We start from the raw sequence: 22,529 nt of genomic DNA, 5'->3' as shown, positions 1-22,529 counted from the left end.
GTTGCCAGTATTCTTATTGTGAGTGAGATAGAAGCCAAGAACAACCTGTGTCACCATCTTGGTGATGTCACTCATTCTTAATTTAAACCATCTTCTGCCTTTTCTACCGTAGGCTCAAAATATTGAACTTGTGAACACATCCTGGTGGCTCCTTAGAACTTTGCATTATTTAAGATTATGAATTCTTGATCAGATCATCTGCATCAAGTAAGTAATCTCTGTTGTGTAGATCAGTCATATACCGAAAAGCCACTTTCAATTCAGCTCAAAGATCCACTTAAAAATTCTTGTCTCTACTTTACTCTTAAACCCCCAAATCAGTAACAACTTTTGCTAGCTGGAAAAACATGCTTCTTAAATGAAACAACAAATGTAAAAGACTCACATACAACTTGACACCAAAAATGTGGGTAGTAAATAGAAAAGTACTTGGCTTATTGCTTTGGCCTAAAGGATGATCCAAGACCTGGAGAGCTGAATGAAAGTGAAGACAGTTACATTAAGACTTTGGCTGTGCTCTTTGTCCCAATATCCTTTTTTTAAAAAAAAAAAAATTATTTATTCATGAGAGACATACACAGAGAACGAGAGAGAGAGAGAGGCAGAGACACAGGCAGAGGGAGAAGCAGGCTCCATGCAGGGAGCCTGATGTGGGACTCGATCCTGGACTCCAGGATCACACCCTGGGCTGACGGTGGTGCTAAACTGCTGAGCCACACAGGGATCTCAGTCTCAATATCTTCAAAATGAAAATCCTAATACAACATTGGAATCTGTTCATCTTGTTATGTTTGATGTAATGGAGAGGGGATGACTACTCTTGCCTCTGACCTCATGGTATCTCCACGTGCCCTCTCTCTTGAATTAAAATTGAAAGGGGGATCCCTGGGTGGCGCAGCGGTTTGGCACCTGCCTTTGGCCCAGGGCGCGATCCTGGAGACCCGGGATCGAATCCCACGTCGGGCTCCCGGTGCATGGAGCCTGCTTCTCCCTCTGCCTGTGTCTCTGCCTCTCTCTCTCTCTCTCTGTGTGACTATCATAAATAAATAAAAATTAAAAAAAATAAAATTGAAAGGAAGCAGTAAATATGCTTTCAATTGTACACCATTACTACAGAATCTAGTATTTAAAAAATCAATAAATATTCATTCAATAAATATATATTTACTGAATAAACAAATTAGTAAATATTTGAAAACTCTGTGTGTGTGTGTGTGTGTGTGTGTGTGTGTGTGTGTGAAAGACATCTTGGACTGACCTCCAGTTTAGAAACAAAAAAGAAATATCCACAAGAGAATCTTTTTTGGAATAGAAAGAGGACCATGATTTAACTAGATTTAGCAGGATATTCTTCTCCTTTTACTCCCAGGATATAGTTCATTTTATAATTTTTTAGTATATATGTAAGAGAGAGATCCAATCTCACAAATTCCATTATTTCCCAAAAACATTTATATCTAGCCTGAAGACAGCTATGTTCTCTGACTTTTCCCAAGTAAAGAAGAAAAATGCAGAGGTCAAGTCTAGGAAAAATATTTAAATAGTAATCTTTATGCACTGCAATCTTATTTAAGAAGCATGTCTTACTGCTGGTGAGGATGCATAAAATCCCTATTCAATATGAAAGTAAATAGAATGTCAAGAAAAGAGGAAAATAAGGCATACCATTTTTCTTGATGATGTTTCTATTTGCTAGAGTACTAAATATTCTTATGGGAGCATCATTATGGCATTGAGGGAAAAAACACAAGATTTAGAATCAAGTAGACATGTGATCAAATATGTGCTTTAACACTGACTTTGGAAAGCTACTGAACTTCTCAGAGCCAGTAAATTCATTTGTCAACGTGGTTGTGAATATTACATCAAATAATGTAAGCAGCATGTGTACAATAATGTCTCTCTCATTCTCTTCTTTTTGTCATTAGTAGTTAATCCTGGATAATTACTATATCTAGGGATTTATAATTGTGGTGTATATGCAATCAGTAATGAATGCCAAATATCTGTCAGAAACTATTGAACCTGAGAAGATATGCAGATGGCCAACAGGCACATGAAAAGATGCTCAATATCACTAATCATCAGGGAAATACAAATAAAAACCACAATGAAATATCACCTTACACTTGTCAGAATGGCTAAAATAAAAGATACAAGAAACAACAAGTGTAGGCAAGGATGTGGAGAAAAAGGAACTTTTTTGCATCATTGGTGGGAATGAAAATTGGAGCAACCACTGGAAAAGAGTATGGAGGTTCTCAAAAAATTAAAAATAAAATTGCCATATGATCCAGCAATTCCACTACAGATATTTACCCAAAGAAATTTGAAATACTAATTCAAAAAGATATATGCACGCTTATGTTTATTGTAGTGTTATTTAAGATAGCCAAGATATAGAAGAAACCTGAATGTCCACTGATAGATAAATGGATAAAGAGTGTAAGATTACTCACCTACAAAAAAGAATGAAATCTTGACATTTGCTACAACATTGATGGACTTAGAATGTATAATGCTAAGTGAAAAAATTATCATGTGATTTCACTCATGTGTGGAATTTAAGAAACAACAAATAAACTAAGGGAAATAAAGCCAAAAAAAAAAAAGAAAAGAAAAGAAAAGAAGAAAGAAAAAAAAAGAACTAGACTCTTAAATGCAGAGAACAAAGTAGTGGTTGCCAGAAGGAGGATGCCTGAAATACATAAAGAGGATTAAGAGTATTCAATAAGCACTGAGAAATGTATAGAATTGTTGAATCATTATATGTACACTTGAAAATATTATACTAGTACATATTAATTTACTTGAGTAAAAAATAAAAACAAAAAAACATTGAACCTGGACCTGATGACATTGGCACATACATAATTCTGAATACAATCTGGTGCCTCTTCAGACCTCTGGAATATATAAGGCACTAAATTCCTGGTCAGAGTACCTGTATCAAATACATAACCCATGTAATATAGATCAAACATATACCAGAAATCCATGTTGCTTGACCTTAGGAACTCTCTATGTAGTGGATGAGATGAACATAACAAGGAGGTATTTTCAAAGTATTGGACAAAGGGGGTAAGATATGAGCACAAGACTTGGATTCAGTAGACTTAGAGTCAGCTGTGCTTAAATACAAGATTAATGGCAGTCATTTAAACTAAGTGAGCTTTCTTGTTTTTCTCACCTAGAGTCATATAATCATAAGATATATTGAGAGTCTAAAAGCCACAATTTACTAAACTTATATACAAAATGTATTCTTTATGAAATAAAGGCAAATTTTATTCTTTAAATTTTTGTTCTACAATGGAGTGTGAATGAAAAGAGGAGGAAAGTGAGGTCTGTAAAGTCAAGGGGAGGATTAACATGTACTTACTACCTGATTTGTTAATATTTTCTAATTCTCCAAAACTAAAACTAGATTTACTTCCCACTGTAAAAAATTATAAAATCAATAAATCAAAGGGGTCCCAATTTACCAAATAATAATTGGTTACCTCTGAGTTATAATCTACTCTTTTTCATTTATACCCCTTTCTGAAATGTTGGCAGAATTGTCGTTGTTGTTGTTATTATTGTTGTTGTTGTTAAAAAGCATGAATAGTTTCAAATTTCCACTATGGTAGCAACAGTTTCACTTGCCAAACATTCCATCTGCACCACCACATTTCTGTTCACCTTTGACCATGTAACTAGTATTTGCCTGTGGACTTTGGGCAGCAGTTATGTGTGTCACTTCCAGCCAAAGCTTGGAAAAGCCAACAATTCACAAGCTCTTTCTTCTCCTAAGGCAAGAGCAGATTAAGTCCTCAGGCTGATAAAGTCATAGATCAGATCAGTTCAGTATCAATGGCTGGCTGGGGCCCTGATTGTGCTAAACAGTTGCCCTAATCCATAAAAGATTATGTACAAGAGAGAAATAAACTTTTGTTTTGTTAAACCAGAGAACCCTTGTGATTGTTAGCGCGGCATACCCTGCTCTGTACTGACTAATTCTTATCTGAGATATCTGTATTATAGCCTCCATTCTTTATCACTTGACACTGACTTTGCCCACATAGACATTCAACAAATATATCAAAGTCTAATCAGGGGGCTAAAGTAAGTTAAATATTAGGAAAGTATATGTGTATACAAATAAGTTGCTTAAAAGGACTAGGGCTTTTGGAAAACCAAAATAATGGAGGACCATTATTAATAATTATAATATTATAATTATAATTATATTAATAATTATACTATCACTAAGTAGTCATGCTGAAGGAAACTAATAAGGTTATGAAGAGAAAAGCCAGGAAGTGGTACAAAGCATATACCTTTTTACTTTGAATCTAGCAGATCCATCAGCAGAATAAGATAACCAGAAGCATGCTCAGAGAAGTCTAAACCTATATTTTGCCTTTACTTCCTTCCAACTTATATAAAAGAGTACTAGTAACTGATAACTTTTGACTTAGCTTATAGGGCAAGGTTAAAAGTTCAAGAGCCCCCCCCCCCCTTTTTTAAGAAAAAATTATGTAATATGGCAAAACTGGAAGCAACAGTTGGGAAAAGCTTAATCTAAAAGGCTTTATTTTTATAAACAGCCTTTGAAATGAACTATATTGAAATTGAATGGATACATTCCTAGAGCTTTTAAATTTTCTAGGAGAAAATAAGTGGATTCATAACTACAATTCAAATTTGAAGATTTTTATCAGAATTAGTTTTGGATGTTTATGGGAAGGGATGTGTAGGTAATGCCAATGGTGTTCTAAATATGAGGTTTTCACACTATTAAACCTAATGAACTATGAATATGTGAGTTGAAAATATAATCTCTCCAGTTATTTCAATTGATTTAAATCTGGTGTTGAGGCATTTCATTTCCAACCTAAGAACATTTTCAAGACTAAATCCAAACGACTTTGGTTACTTTGTTTTTTTCTGATTTGTTTGAAATTTTACATGACTAGTTTTAACATAGACCTGTATCATATAATAATTGCCGCTGGCTAGGAATTTAAAGCAATGAGAAACTTTTCATGCTGCTTTCTCAAATATTAAATCACTATCTTCTCTATTAGAAAGACTCTTGCAGATACAGTTTCACTTGCTCATGGGTCACTAGATGGATTTATGTTTGTGGTTTACACCTTAACTGGTGCCTATTGCCAATTTGACCAGCCAACTGGTGGAACACTTAAACACTTTCTCATTAAAATGACTCAATAGAGGTGGAATTATGCACTAGAGCATTAATCAAAGGACCATCTGTTCCAACAAGAAATTTTACAGTTTCTTAGTTGTTCTCTGAAAATTTAGTGAGACATTTAGGTTACAAATCTCAGCATTTGCATAATATTGACACAGATTATAGATTAGTCTGAAGTGTTTATAAGATAAAGAATGTATAATAATATGTATATATAAAGATAATTTTAGCTCTTCTAAAATGATATCTAAATTTAAAATCTAATTATTTCAACATTATTCACTCTTCTACATTTTAAAAATACAGTGCTTAACTGTATAGTTACCAAAGTTGGATGGGAATTCCCTATTTCAGATTTAATACCTAAAAAACAGCACATACTCTTTCAGAATGTTCCCTGTAGCACCTTACCATTATCTGAGAAAATGTTTGTTCTCTTTGAGAGAAGGGATTTAACATTTCCTTTCAAAAATCCAAGATCTTGGAGCTAATGAAAGCAGATAATAAGTATGCGTGGGTCCTAAATATAAGATGTGTCAGTTAGGATGGTTTCAGCTGCAAGTAGTACTATTCCCAATTCAGAATTGCTTAGACAATAGGGGCACATGACCTCATGAAACAAGATTCCCAAGGGAGGACATTCCAGAGTTCATCAAATCAATGGCTAAATGAAATCATCAAACACCCAATTCCTCTAATCTTTTTGAACAAGCATCCTCTTCCTGTGAGCTAATGTCCTTAAACTTGACCCCTTTTGGTATTACTGATGAGCTTTCAGCATCCCATCCTCACACAATCATCTAAATGTCAAAAGAGGCAAAGAGTATATATTCCTAAGAGGAATGAAATCTTTTCCAGAGGCCCCTAGAAGATTTCCTCAACATTGTCCTGATTTGGAATTATATAAGAAAATCCTTATTAAATCCTTCTTAATTCAGGCTTGAGAGGAGTAGAATTGCCATGATATTAAGTAATCAAGATTCATCCTCCAACTAGGTTTAAGGAGGAGCCCCTTTCTAAAGCAGGTAGTCACCTGAAATCTAGGTAAATTTGTGGTTAGATTAACAAAGAAAAATTGGGAAAGGATGACTAGTAGGTAAGTGACCTAGTGCTTGCCCTTGAGCATGAAAGAGTCATTTCAAAGGATCCAAAAATAAATACCAAGAGGAATGTGATGAGGGACAAAATGAGATGTTTTGGTACTATTTCCCATTTGCAGAAATATCAATATTTTTTACTTGCTAATCCTTCCAATGATTAGTATTGTTCTATAATTAATACAGTTGTGGATAGCAAGACTGAGTATTTGAATGGAAACATCATTATAACCATGAAAGACTAGAAAATATATATAGAAAAATAATGCTTTTTAGCATTAGCAAGGGACATATCTGAGTACCCTTGATGCACGTAAAGAGAATAAGAAAATTTTAACATATAGGAACAATAAATAATTTGTTATAATATAACAGAAGACTTTTCTAAAAAAAAAAAGATTCTATTTATTTATTTGAGAGAGAGAGAGTGGAACAGAGGGACGACACACTGAACAAGGAGCCTTATATCTATTACCTGCGAGATCTTGACCTGAGCCAAAATCAAGAGTCCGTCCTTAACCGACTGAACCAGGCACCCCAAAATAAACTCTAAGAAGATGTTCAAAACTAGCACATTATCCCTAAGTTTCATTTAGAAAGCTTAATGCCAGGCAGCCTGGGTAGTTCAGCAGTTTGGTGCTGTCTTCAGCCCAGGGTGTGATCCTGGAGACCCGGGATCGAGTCCCACGTCAGGCTCCCTGCATGGAGCCTGCTTCTCCCTCTGCCTATGTCTCTGCCTCTCTCTCTCTCTCTCTCTCTCTCTCTCTCTGTGTGTCTCATGAATAAATAAATAAAATCTTTAAAGGAAAAAAAAAGAAAGCTTAATGGCATTAACTTGAAGGGTAACTTTAAGGTGTGGAAGTTTTAATACACATAATCATGAACACGCTTTTTTTTTTTTAAAGGAGGGGATCTCTAATAATTTTTTGCTTGTAAGTATAACAACACTTTGAGATTTAAAAATGAGCAAAGAATTCAGTAACAAGAAAATGCTTCCTCCTTAATATCAGTTAAGTACTGACATATCCAATATTAATGTGGTAGAAATTTATCTTAACTCACAAGCAGACCTGCATCATTGTTACTCCTGAGATCACCTGGAGGGTACCCTTCAGGGCAGTAGTCATAGCTCCGGGGGCATAATAGAGGTACATTTGTTTGAACAATAGATGACTGAGCTTGGCTCACTTGGCAACTCCTTAGAGCCAACAACTGTAGTAAACTTTCCATCACTTTTTATTTTCTATTTCCTCAACTTTAACACCTGTATCTTAATACCAGTAAATGGAGTACTTGTCTTTGATCTATTCAGAGTTGCACACTTCGCACATTTGGTTTGGGTGAGTCACTGACTAGCTGGCTATTGTTATAAGACAGATAATGAGTAGGTAGTAGCAAAGTTATCTTAATGTCTGGAGAATCTTCTTTTTATCCCTTGGAGTGCTAAATGCATTTTCTTCTCTGATCCTCAAATAGGTTCTAAAATTCCACCTCTTTATAGAAGACTTAATAATAGGAAGAAAACTAAAAGTTCAGCTGTGACCTTGCCTAATTAAACATTAAACCCTACTGAGCTGTCATTGTTCACTGTCTCAAAAAATTAAACAGGATTTTTGTTTTAGATTGTATATTCTTCTAATCTTACTTTTTCTTCCTAATCTCATCATTTTATGGAGTGACAATTAATATTAGTGTGTATGTCAGATTTCTGTTCAGATATCACCTTCTGAATCATTCATTGTCCCTATAAATATGTGCTTATTAGTCAGATAAGACATTGTGCATAAACAAATCTGATAAGCATCAGATCACTCCCTCATAGGACACAATTTGTCTTTACCCTTTATGCCAAAGATTCTTCTTACACAAACAAAATTTGGGGAAAATTATAGTTCTCCATGTCCATAAGTGAAGTTAGTGGAACTACTAGTGTTTTGTGCTTATTGACATCTGGTCAAATGGAAAAATAAAATAGGACACATGAGGGTTAATTTTCCCACAGAATATAAATGCCTTGGGAATTAGAACAAAAGTATTCCGCATGTTGCAGAAATATTAACTTTGTTGGGTAATATTACCTTTGTTGAGATTCAGACATACTGGGCATTCTTAGAGTCCTGGTAGGACATTCCTAAGAGAATTTCTTTGCATGGCATCTGAAGTGATCCGCAGGAAAGAATACTACTAGAGAGCTGAAGTATCTGAAGCATGTCTTGGAAAGATAGTGTAACACACCAACCTGACAGTAACAGAGGGAAATAATTCATCCCAAGAGAAGAAGTAGCTGTGCATGAGAGTTAACTTTAACTGGAGTCATTGTAGAAGGGGAGTCACAATTCTGATTAAATCATCAGTCTCACATATCCCAAGAAGAAGGACTATAAAAAAAAAATTGTACAGAAAAACTGTGTGAAAGACTGAGTTACAAGCAGTTCTGCTTTGAGAACTCTCCAGCAAAATACTGCATGAGAGGGAGTGACCTTTTTCTCCAGTTAGTCACAAATCACCATGTAGGTAGGCCACCACGACAGGCTAAGTCACTGATTGCAGGGCCTGGTATGTCAGTCAGTATTCTCCAGAGAAGGGAAGGAAAAGGAAAAGGAAAAGGAAAAGGAAAAGGAAAAGGAAAAGGAAAAGGAAAGGGGAAAGGAAAGGAAAGGAAAGGAAAGGAAAGGAAAGGAAAGGAAAGGAAAGGAAAGGAAAGGAAAGGAAAGGAAAGGAAAGGAAAGGAAAGGAAAGGAAAGGAAAGGAAAGGAAAGAAAAAGGAAAGGAAAGGAAAGGAAAGGAAAGGAAAGAAAAGGAAAGGAAAGGAAAGGAAAGGAAAGGAAAGGAAAGGAAAGGAAAGGAAAGGAAAGGACTTATTATAAGGAATTGGCCAAATGATTATGGAGACCAAAGTTCAAAATCTGCAGTGTGGGAAAGCAGGTTGCAGACCCAGGAGAGCTGATCGTGTAGATGAAATCCAAAGGCAGCCTACTAGAGAATTTTCTCTTACTTGGGGAAACCAGGTTTTTTGTTCTATTCAGGCTGTCAACTGAAAAGGCCTACCTACACTATGGAGGGAATTTTGCTCTACCCAAAGTTCACCAGTGTAAATGTTAATTTCATTCAAAACACTCTCGAAGTTGACACATAAAATTAACTATCACAACTGCCAACATCTGATGGGAGAAGATAGGTTTAATGAACATATTTGATACCCATTGGGGATTCCTGAAAATAGTGGCAATTGAAAAGAGGACCCTGTAGGTTGTTAGTCTATTACAATAGCAGGGGAGATATCGGTCAGTGGAATTTAAATCATTGCAATTATTTAATTTCATACCATCATATAAAAAGCTATTAAGGCCAAGGCAAACTCCACCTACATGCTGTTCTTTATTTGTACAATGGGCATCTTGGGCTATAAACCATTAAAAGGTTAGACTGATTTAGAATGCTTAGCAAAATATCATCTTTTCAATAATATTTAATGATTATTTTGCAAAAAGTGTGACATTATAGTATTTAGGAGCATAACGGAATGAGTACATGGGTTCAAATCCTGGTTCTAACTGCTTACTGTATAGCATTCTGTAAATTACTTGATGTTTCAATTTCTTTATGTGAAAGTAGAACTACATAACCTTCTACATATAAGCGTTAAGAAAAGTAAATGAGACAATATTACACAATTTTTAGTGCATAATCAATACAAGTTAACAATTGTTCTAATTATAATTTTAATAGTGTAATCAAGCTATAAGTTTTCAACTAATTACCAGTCCCTCCATTTGTATGCATTTATTATGCAGCCAAAGGTTTGCCAAAAGTAAACATTTAACAGTAATAGAAAGACTGGTTAACAACAGCATAATTGTAGAGCAATGACAAATGAAGGAAATGGTTAATAACGTTTGTATTTTATGCTTAACTGGTTTATATAAGGGAAAATAGAATTTTCTGTGTGAATATGTTTTGTAATCTATACAATATGGATTATGTTGAGTGGGCACCATCCATATAAGGAAATTTCCTTTCTTCTCCTTTTTTAATTGATTACTTTTTAAAGTAGTTTTAGGTTCACAATAAAATTGTGCAGGAAGTACCACAAGATTTCCCAATTACCACCTTTCCCAACATATGCATAATCTCCTTGATTATCAATATTCTGACCAGAATGGTACATTTGAGCCTACTGATGAACCTATATTGACACTGACACACTGTTATCATATTAGGATTCACTCTTGGTGTTGTACATTCTATGGGATTGGACAAATTTATAATGACATTTATCTACCATTGCAGTTTCATAAAGAGTAATTTACTGTCCTAAAATCCTCTCTGCTCTGTCTATTCATCCATCCCTCTTCTCTAACCTCTGGCAACCATTGATCTTTTTACTATCTCCACAGATTTGCCTTTTCCAGAATGTCATATATAAATATATAGTTGAAATGATTTAGCATATAGCCTTTTCAAATTGGTTTGTTTCACTTAGTAATGTGCACTTAAGTTTCTTCCATGTCTTTTCATGGCTGGATAGCTTTTCTGTGCATGTGTGTGCTGAATAATATCCCAATGTCTGGATGTACCATAATTTATTTATCCATTCACATGGGTAAATACCACAAATAATTGTGGATTGTATGGAAGAGTATGTTTAGTTCTACAAGAGACTGCAAACTGTCTTCCAAGGTGACTGTACCATTTTGCATTCTCACCAATCAATGAATGAATGATTGAGAGTTCCTGTTGCTCCGCATCCTCACCAGAATTTCGTGTTGTCATTGTTCTGGATTTTGAATGTTTTAATAGGTGTGTAGTTGTATCTCATTGTTGTTTTACTTTGCATTTCCCAATGACATATCTTTTCATATGCTTATTTGCCATTTATATACTTTCTTTGGTGAGATGTCTGTTAAAGTTTTGGTCCATGTTTTAATAAGGTTGTTTATTTTCTCATTGTCAAGTTTTAAGAGTTCTTTGTGTGTTCTGAATAATAATACTTTAGAAGAGAAATCTTGTAAATATTTTCTTCCAGTCTCTGGCTTGTCTTTTCATTTTTTTATGTATTTATATGTCTATATATATCTTTTCATTCTTTTGAGAGTTTCATACACAGAGAAGTTTTTCATTCTAATGGAGTCCAATTTACCATTTCTTTCATGGAGTTTCCTGTGGTGTTATATGTAAAAAGTCATCACCAAATGCAAGGTCATCTAGATTTTCTCCTATGTTATTTTCTAGGAGTTTTATAGTTGCCCTTTGCTCATAGGCCTGCGATCTACTTGGAGTTAATTTTTGTGAAGTTTGTAAATTCTGTGTCTAGGATAATTTTTTATGTGATTTCCTAGTTGCTCCAGTATCATTTATTACCATTCATTTTTTATCTGTGAATAAGTTTTTTATCCAAAAATATCTATTTATTTATTTATTCATCAGCTTTCAATTTTTGAATGACTCATACATACAAGATACTATACTAGGCAGTAAACTTTCATAAGACATATTCATTGTCCACCAGGAACCCTATCATAAAAGATAGAGAGGAGTAAATCAATAATTAAAATAAAATAAAATTACACACATGTAAATATTCCTGTAAGGCAAATGATTACCTTGTGCATTGGTAAATATAAATTATAATGCATACAATCTATTACAGCATGGTATTGTGGATAGCTTAAGTATAGAAAGATTTGGTGGGAATTTCAACAAAATTGTGACATATATTGTCTCCCATTTAGAACAAAAAAAATCTGCTGATTTACTCATTCAATCAGTACTTATTATACTAGTAGTAAAGGGAAATCACTGTGTGACTGAGGTGGTGTATGGAGTAAAATCAAATACAAGTCTTGACTTCAGGGAGCTTGGGAATATGGCAGAGACAGAAACATAATTAGTCATAATTCAAGGAGGGGTAAGGCACATGCACTAAACGAAGTACTCTGAAAGATCTATGGGATGAAGAAATGATGAAGAAAAGAAGAAATGATGGTTAAAAACAATAGTAGGCAAAATCGCTGGTGCCTTCACAGGAATCAAGGGATGTACTAATAGTCAAATAGTATTGTAGTATTAACTGCTATAATTTGGCAGAAAACCAACGATAATTTCAGTTATAAATGTCTCAGTTATAACTTACTAAAAAGTACTAGTTTTATTAAATATCAGCTTTTGAGTACCTACTTCTAATATACTCTATGGCAAAATGGAAAGTGTGCATAAAGTACTTCTATAGCATGTTGAATGAATACAATGGTTGCCTAAAGGAAAACCGTTGTGTGATTAAGTTGTGAACTGAACTAAAAACTTCATGAAATATCATTTTTCCTTAAAAGAATGCCAAACCAATACTATGGATATTTTGACTTGGGTCAGATATTTTCTCAGAAATAAACAAGTGACTAAAGCAACTGATAGTATATGCTGCCAAGGGAAAACAATTGAGTTTTCAAGAGAAAATTAAAATTTTGGAATACTTTTATCTGCCACTGTGAATTTGTCAGCTTCATAATATTTACAGACCTTTTTGGTGGGATCAAAGGTGCTGTTACTGAATGTAATTTTTAAATATTATGTAATGAAATATGTCAATAAAAGATATGCAAAAGTCAATAAACCCGTATTTTCTAAATGATCAACATATTGTTATAATATCATATATTGGTAACACTCATTCAGATCACAAGATTAATCAATGAATATTAATGCAAAAGAGTGTGAAAGTTTCTTTGATATGGTTTCAGATTTTGCAGTGTAATCAATATTTAAGAAACTACTTCTTATCAATTATTGGTGTTATATCAAAGAACACTATCCATAATCATATGAATAGATTATTAAATTTTTCCATTTTCTAACTACATATTTGATTTTTTCAATATACTACAACCAAAAAAATATTGTAATAGATTGAATGCAGAAGCAGATATAAGAATCCAATTGTTTTCTTTCAAAGCAGCCATCAAAGAAATCTGAAAAATGTAAAACAATGTTATCCCTTTCTCTGTATTTTAAAAATATTTTCATAAAAATATGTTTATATGTAAACATGAAGTGGATTTATTATTAGCAGTTTAAATAAGTTAATAAAATAATTTCTGAGATCAAAAAGTTTGAGAATGACTGCTACAGGGTGGTGTAAAAGTAAATGAAGGTGATGGGCACTGCATAGAGGGACTAGGCAACAGTACCAAAATTATGTCACTCCCCTGTTGAAACTTTTTGTAGTCCCCCATATAGCTCATATTAAACACCAAAATCTTCACAATGGCCTAAAAGTTTCTACCCAATCTTTCCTTCAAAAACTCTCTGCCCTCACCATCTGGTATTGTTCTTGGCAATCCTGTTCAGCTATATTTTCCTCCTTGAAAACATCTCAGTGCTCTACACATATGAACTCCTTAATGGAAGGATTTTTTAAATTTTTATTTATTTCTATAAACTCGGCATCCAGAACAATACCTAAAAAAATACGAGTTACTTTATAAATCTCTTTTTGAAAGGAGTAAAACCAGTCTGAGCTGAAAAACTAGAGAAATTTAGAAATTTAAATTTATTTCAGAATCTCTGAAGTAAATCCTAATTCTCAAATTTATCTCTGGTTATGAATATGTTCTTATATTCTACATCCAAGGGGATGTTGTGGTTTAATTTCAGTTTAAAACCATATTCCCAAAATAATATCAGAATTAAACCATGAGTTGGAACTATGACATTTAATTATATCATTCAAAAAAATGTTCATTGAGCATTTATTACATTGAAGATACTCTTTTAGCTAATCTGAAAGTCAAGATGATGAAAATATAATCCTTGTCAACTATGTGGAAGATAACATAAAATATACAGTGGACAATTTCACTATCAAAATGGCAGATGGGTTACATATTGAAATCACTGCTTGCCATCTTCAATCTACAAAAATTACAGGAAAAGAAATGTAAAAACTGGTTAAGAAGCATATAACCTTGGCCAAAATAAAGAGGATTTCTCAGAGGCACTGAATTTGTATAACATTTTTTAAAGGCATCCAACTGAAATTTACCACAATAGCAATAAGCTAAGGACCCAAATAGGATGTCATAACCCACAAGACAGTTTACACAGTCCAGAATGTGGGAGAGGTCCCAAACTAAAGCACACAACTAAAAAGAGCAGCAAATATCTGAGAACTATGAACACCATAAGTTAGGATGTAAATCAAATATACAAAAATGCCCAAAAAAACAGAATTAATTTGTCAATCCAGAAATAGATTTTAAATTACAAAGAATTAATCAGAATGAGTATATCATTCTCATTTAGCTAACAGGGCATATGACTAGAAAACACACATGCCGTGGAGACTTAGAAATTCAAAGAGATCTGTGAGATGGTGGGTTAAGACAATCTTTTGGAAAACATTAGGTTTTAAGCCATTTGTCAATAGCAAACATGAGATTTAGATTGATGGTGAAGAAAGACAAAATCCATTTCATTTAGATTATGAAGGCATTTAGGGAGGATTGAACTCTCTAGAAAAGAGGACTGGTGTTAAGAAGAGGAACATAAGAATCAAATTTCAAGGCAGAGATGAGGATGAAAAATTTTGATTTGAATTAACATAAGGGGAAATACTGTAGGCTCATTAGTAGAGGAAAAAACATGTCTCTGGATAGCAGAGTACCAGTTTTAAAGACAGTTGCTTTTCTGTGCTGAAAGGGTAGTAGTAGCAAGTGATAGAAAGAAGAGTCTTAAGTATAGGAAGGGTTAATGAATACTTTGTAGGTCTGAAAATTCTCCCTAGGCTGTTCATTAGCGTCACACATTTTCTTTCATTAATATTACACATTTACAAATTGGTAATCAGTTAGTTGATAAATATTATCTATGGACATTTTAATAAATGGCTCCAAATTTGTTGTTCCTATTGAACAGGAGGGTCTATGCACTCTTCCTTTTGACATTTATATATTTGAGTTTGGATTCACTTTGAACATGAGGGAAAAGCAAAAGTGAATGCATGAACATAGTAGAATATGCATTGTATGCCCTTAGTTTGAAATGGGTTCTGACTCACCAATAACCATTGAAATGGAATGTGGTAACTTGAGGTGGGCTAAAGCCATAAAACAAAATGCATAACAACAAAACACAAAAATCTAAAATATAAAGAGCAAATTGAAAACATGCTATTAACCTTGGAACTAGGTCATGGAAAATGCTTGAATAGGCCTTGAGGAAGCTGTTGGGAAAATTTAAAAATAAGTTAAGGAAGCTGTTATTGGAAGCTGGAGGAAAACCGATTTCTCATTACATAGTGATCAAGAATTAAGCACAACTGGCACCTACAGTAACATGGAAAAACAAAGTACCTAAATGACCTGAGAGATCCAGCCAAGGAGATATTTCGGCAGCATGTTCCAAGTGTCCCTTATATTCCATAACTACGCATCATAAGATGAGACTAGAGAGTGATGAGCTAAAGAGAACTTATTAGTCTTTCAAGTAGAACATAGAGAAACTATGAGAATCAGGATTTCCTGGTTTTAAAATGCAACAACTCATTCCCAGTGCATTAGTTCAGGTCCTCCAAGAAGCAGATGTCAAAACAAGATTAGAGTGTGATAGATTTATAGTGCGGTGGGGAGTGGGAATAGCTGTAAGTTAGAAAGAGCAGGGAGCCAAGGGAGGGAGAGAGAGGTGGTACACCATGATGCAGGCACGACACTTTACAAGGAGAGAACAGGAGAAAATACTGCGTAAACAGAACCTCAGACCGGAGTGCAGGTCTAAGGAATTTTAGCCAGGCCAAAGTTGCTGCGAATTAAGACTGCGATACGAAAATAGTGGTACTGAGAGATGGCGGTCATCTGTCAACTAGACTCCCTGCGGCAGGCGATCTGGGTTATGCACTTTCTGAGCAACCACAGTTCCCTGCTTACGCTGCACAGTACACTTCTCTGCATATGTGCCAAGAGCAGCTTCTCTTGGGTTCCCTGGGACCTCTTTTCCTGAGAGTAAACTTAGAAGAATGGGTTATGGAGATAGCCCCCATCACAGTAACTCATCTTGGAGCCATCAGCATCATCCTCTCCCTCTTCTGCTATCCATCCTAAACTCCTCTCGCTCTCATATGGAGTGTAATTCTCTGCTGGAATGGCATGGCCTTTTTCCATAATTCCAGGTGTCTGCATTTTTATTCTTTCACTGCAGCTTACCGCGAGCTCTATCCTACATTTTTACCACTGCTGATGCTTACAACACTGCAGTGTCTGCCAGATTTTATGCCCCAACCAGGGTGACCAACCACATTGGTTTATCTAGAGCTTTCTTGGGTTTAGCACTGAAAGTCTCATGTCCCAGGAAACCCATTTGCTCCAGGAAAACTGAGGTTGTTAGTCACACTACAGGTAACAGAGATGCTTGCAGGCCCCATGAAAAGTTAAAGTCTTCCATGCTATTCTGTAGATGGGGTGAAGCAGTATCCCTATGCCTAACATTTGTTGTCTCTAGAACCCAAAAGGGCTGATCACCAAATGCTGTGATTCTTTGTGGGAGAGCACACAAGACGCAGCAATGCATCTTTTATTTTGCAGGAAATATCCTGGCATGTCTCTGAAGTCTCCTAAAATTTAATTGTAGTGGTAGGTCTCTGAATTTTGTGGCATTTCTCTCTCAGCCTCTGTGGCTCATGTGTCTTTACGTGGCCTCTAGGTTCCAGCCTCCCTTTACTCATTTGGTCCACTCGTGTGATATAATCAATGTAATGATATGTGTAATGTTCTTTGAGTTGTCCAGGCAGAGCTGACATCTTCAGACTATATTATGGTAGAAAATAAGAATATTAAAATAGTCCTAAGGCAAACCATAAATAAATGTTGTTGTTTAACTGACATGAATGCAAACTCTTTTATAGCCTTTTTAAATCTGACTCTAATACAGTTTTCAAATGAGTGGTCACACGCAGCGTACCTGAAGTCTTGCTAATTTGTTCTTGCAATGATATCACATCTGGCGCAGCAGCTATAATCTGGGTTACTACTTGGTTAAGCCTTCAGGAATCTATAGTCATTATTCAGAATCCATCCCATTTTTGCAGAGGTCATATTGGTGAATTAAGTGGAGGTTACATATAATAAAACCATCACCCTTGCATCTGGTAGGTCATTAGTTCTAAACTCTAGTCACTCCAGGATATAATATTATTTTTAGGGAGATGGTTTCAGAGTTTTCTATTTGGCCTTCTCCACCGTGAAATTCTTAGTATCATGTGTGTTAGTCAGTTACTCTAGAAACAGACAGCAAGAAGGGATGAGGTGTGCAAGAGATTTCCTCAAGTACATACTGTGAGGGAAAAGAGTGGGGAAGCCAGGGATGGTGGGGAAAAAACCACTTGATTGTGATGCAGGTCTGTCCCCTGTGAAGGAGAGAGAGTGTGTTGGATAGGCAGATTAGCCAGCTGCAGTGCAGTTCTAAGAAATTTCTTCTAGGCAGATAAGCCAAAGTCCCCCATCAGGGGAGTGTTTCCTCTCATAGGAAGGTGCTTAATTTAGTACCCTTGCCACACTTAGTTGCCGAGAGCAGCCCATGGGAAACATGGGCTCATTCCTTACGTGGTAGATTCTAAGCGCCCCACTGGGATTATCTGTCAGTGGGCTTCATCTAACAAGAGATCTGAGTGGCATGTTGTTATGGCTACCACACCCACTATTGCCAGCAGAATATTTTCAAGTAGTGAAAGGCCTCAAGGCAAATCTAGGATGCATCAGCAAAGTATGGTCTCAGGCTAAAAAGTAAACAAGGGATGACCATAACATATTTTGTAAGACTTCTGAAAGATTTAAGATGTGCATCAAAAACCCTTTCAGTGTATAAAGTCTCTCAAAGGTTTTGTTGGATACCAACGGTTCTGAGACCCTTAGAGTTTGTATGTTTGTTTGTTGGCTTTCCTCATAGCCTCATTACAGCCGGTGCAAGAGAGGTGTGGCCTTTGTCTAATGAAGTGAATGATAAATTGGCACACAAAAACACATAAAATTTAAAGATTTTTATAGCAGCTTGGACGGAAAGAGAGTACAAAATGAAAAAAGGGCTTTGAACTCCCTATTTTTCCAGGTAGGATTCAGGTTGAAACAACTACACAGCTGCAAACGTGGGCTGCTTTTTATAGAAAGGACAGAACACAGACGTCAGAACAAGGGCCCAGAGGCTGGAGCTCACAGCCATGGAGAATTCCATAGCCAGGAGCCAGGGAATAGGAGTGGACTCTAACCCAGAAACTGGCAACTCATACTGGCTGGATCTTAGACATGCGATGGGACGTTGACTGCTGGGCACTTCCAGTCCCTCTCCTTCTCCCTCCCCTCATCCATCTCCTAGCAGGAGTGCCACTTGTACTTAGCCTATGCCTACCTCACTCTTGTACTTTGGGTATGCGAAACAAGATAACACATTTCTTTAGTTCACCAGATTTAAGACCAAGAGAGACTAAACTCAAGGACTATATTAGAAGATCACACTGAGGAGCATTATCCATACCTGGACCATATTTAAAAGACAGGATCTTGGCTCTTGAATTTGAACCTAATCCCATAAAGAGTTTAGGCATTTTGAGAGCCTTGGGAGAGCTTGATTTATTTTGCAGATGTGATCAATAATTTGTGTTCAGATGAAATTTTGCTGGCTTTTTAAAATAGTGGTAAATTATTTTAGCCTCCTTCCAGGAGAGGTCATTCTGTGTCCCCTTGCCATGAGTATGGATGAGGTTTGCATTTGCTTTCAATTCTTAGAGCCCAGCAGAAGTGATCCTGTGTGACTGGGGTTAGTTTATGAAAACTCGTGTAGCTTTTCCACATCCTCATACTCACTCGTATCACATTTTTTTTTTGACCCAGCCATTATATTGTGAGAATATCAAGCCACATAGAAAACCTCTTACAGCTGTTCCCATAGACAGATCCAGCTATAACCATTCTTCAAGTCATCCCATCCCCAGTACAAGGAAGGCATGAGAAGAAAGTTCTAGATGATTCCAGTCCCGTGCTATTCAAATCTTCCCAGGTGAGCCCCAGACACTGTGAAGCAGTGTGCTCTGTCCTATTTCCTGGCCTAAAGAATCCTTAAGTGTAAGAAAATGGTGTTGTTTTCTACTCCCAGTTTGTGGTGGTTTGCTTCATAGCAATAGCACTAGGAGGTCATCCAGTATTCTTTATTGGAAAAGCGGAAAACCAAAAAGTCAAATTCAAAATAAGTCTCTAACTTAAAGCCTCTCTTCCACATTTTAAATCAGTTATTTGTTTTTTTCCTCCAAATATTTGAAACTATAGCAGCTATCATGGCTGTAGGGTTCTTAAACCACATATTTCTCCTAAACTCTTGACTTTGGAATTTGAAAGATACACCTAAAACAATGTTACTGGAAAGTTTATTATCCCCAAAAGAGTACATTTTAGGATGAAAAACAATATTTAATAATTAATCTTGACTCATTATTAAATAATTATTGACTTGACAATATTTCAACCTTAGGAAACGGAGAGAAAAGAATATTTATGCTGCTAGAATATATTTAGAAATATATATATCCACTGACTATTTTAAAATTCTAAAAAGCCAAAAGGCAAAGTTCAATATATGAAACACATGTGTCTCCTCACAGACGTGGAAGTGTTTACACGTGGAGAGAGTCAACAGGTAGAGAGAAGTGGGGAGGGATAAGAAGGGAAGCATATGGGGGATCCCTGGGTGGTGCAGCGGTTTAGCGCCTGCCTTTGGCCCAGGGCACGATCCTGGAGACCCGGGATCGAATCCCACGTCGGGCTCCCTGCATGGAGCCTGCTTCTCTCTCTGCCTCTCTCTCTCTCTCTCTGTGTGACTATCATAAATGAATAATTAAAAAAAATAAAAAAAAAAGAAGGGAAGCATATGAAGTATGGAAACAGAAATTTTGCATATTTGTATGGATTATATTTTCCTAAAATTACAGAATGTGAAGCTACAATGCCAATGATTTCTCATTCATCAATTAAAATTTAGTCAACTTCAATCCACTGCATATTTTCTTTTGAGTAGCAGTATTTCTAGAGCTTAATGTGCCGTTTAGGTTCTCAGAAGGGCCTTTGAACAGCCTGTGGTGATAGAACAGACCTTCATTCAGTGAAATCTTGCTGACAGCTGAGAGCAGAACATTGCATTTTGTACCCTTAAGATAATATAATTGCTGGGATGCAATTGGTCTTTCATCTTATGGTAGTAATCAATCAGTGATTGACAAGCCTAATTAGAAGCCCGGGTATATACAATATGAAAGCACTTTCTAACAGTATCATAGCCCAGAACATCTTTTTAGCAATGCTATAATAAAAACATAGTATTTTGTGGATAATTCAATTTACATTGTTGCCATTATTGTTTGCATATATGGAAAGATTTTATTGGGGTAGAAGAATATCACCTTTAGAAGTATGAATATACCACTCTAATGGTTTCATGGTATCTCTCAAGACTTCAGTATTTTGGCTCTAAAGGTTCGATGATATTTCAAATCAGCAGAGATAAATGATCGTATGTGTACATTTTTTTATTATCTTCAGAACATAGTGTATTTCAGGTGCATAGACTTATTTTTTGATGAAATGCTTCCCCCCTCCTCTTCCCAACTGAGGTAATTCATAATGGGATACAGGAATCAGAAGAGAAATGGCATCTGTTTAAAAATATGGTGCTTGGTTACAAAGTCAAGATAAAATACCATATTTTGTTAGGCACTGAAAATATCTAGAAAAATCAGTGCTCATTTCTTTCTATAATATGACATGTGTTAAGAAGTCTCTGAACAGATTTTTTTCACATTGAAATATCTTCAAAAATGTTAAACTTCAAACTGGATAATTACACTGTATATTTATCTTTTAGCATTTCAATTAGGATCTGTTAATCTTGAACTTGTGCAACTTACTTTGTATGCAAAAGGAAAAAGTGGAATTACGGGAAGTATTAAACCATTATTTTTGTTCTTGGTAAAATGATAAAATAATGTACAAAGTGCTTTCCTTCACTTTTCTGATATTTCTTTTAGAAAATGAGGCTTTCCATCATACAGAAAGTGACAAATTACTGAGAAAGCATACTGTTCTTTCTTGTGGTATGTGGACTGCATCAGAGACATGGATTTTCCTGAGATGCCAAAGGGAAAGACAGCATAAAAAAACACAACTACAGTTTTGCTCCAAATATCCCAATACAGTAGTTAGAATTTAACTGTCTCCTTAAACATTCTACAATTTAGTGAATCCATATTTTCAGAACAAAATTTAATGCTGAAACGTGGTGAGCGCAATATCTGGAAAAGTGCCAAAAAATAGTCTTTAGCAATGTGTGGATATAAAGGAAGCGTTGCCTTCAAATGGATCAGATGTAAAGCACCACAGAACAAATACAACTCAGCAATCCGTTTTTAAAGATGATTTTTGAATGTTATGTAAAATATGTATCATTTTTCAAAATTTATTATACTGCAACTGTTCTCTTTGATACTCTCACTCCACACATTGCAGGGAGGTAGATCTCAATAGAAATATCCTGCCTTTGATGGTTTCATCTCAGCTCCATCAACCACATGGTAACTTTTAAATTCAAATTACAAATACTACCTGGATGTGATATTTGAACATAAAACTCAAAAAGCATGTTAAAAGAAAGCAAAACTAAGTTTATTTTGCTTAAGAAACATGTTTAGAGGACAGTCTTGGAATTTTCTCTGCAGTGGTAAGAAAATAACAACTAAGATGCGTTTACCTTATAAAACCACTCCAACAAATTTCTAAAGAAACATGGCTAAAATTTATACTTGCTTGAATTTCTCCATCATGATATTCTGTTTTGAGCTTTTCCCCCCCTATTTCCTTTTGCTTTTACATATATGCCCAAATCCCATTTCCAAAAATGCCAGTGATTTCCTCAACATCTCTGGTTTCATCACTGTCACTGCCTAGTGATTTTATGCATCCTTCATTTATACACAAATTAAGTCTCCACGTCATCACTCTATTCACTACCAGTAACTAGTGTGAATGACACAATAGGTCATGGAAAAACAATGTCATCTTGCAGATTATTTAATTTGGGTCCTCGTTCTATAGCCTACAGTAGTTGCTGGTGGAGAATAATCATGGGAAAAGAGAGAACAGTAATGGAGGACAGTGTTGTACACAGCTTTCATTCCAAAAAGTATTTGCCTACCTGCCTAATCCTGGGAA

General features: G+C 35.5%; 1 long non-coding RNA gene across 3 annotated transcripts in view; it reads left to right on the top strand.

Annotated features, from left to right (window-relative positions):
- Positions 1-53: 53 nt before the first annotated feature.
- The window catches only part of LOC144291796 (uncharacterized), a 38,844-nt gene continuing 16,368 nt past the window's right edge, over positions 54-22,529 (top strand). For all 3 annotated transcript variants that reach the window (XR_013359329.1, XR_013359332.1, XR_013359330.1), the window contains exons 1-2: positions 54-207; positions 19,167-19,332. This is a non-coding gene — a long non-coding RNA (uncharacterized LOC144291796). The remainder of the gene's footprint in view (positions 208-19,166; positions 19,333-22,529) is intronic.

The sequence above is a fragment of the Canis aureus genome, chromosome 20 (genome assembly GCF_053574225.1).
Source record: "Canis aureus isolate CA01 chromosome 20, VMU_Caureus_v.1.0, whole genome shotgun sequence".
Lineage (NCBI taxonomy): Eukaryota > Metazoa > Chordata > Mammalia > Carnivora > Canidae > Canis > Canis aureus.
This window is presented reverse-complemented; position numbering and strand designations above follow the sequence as displayed.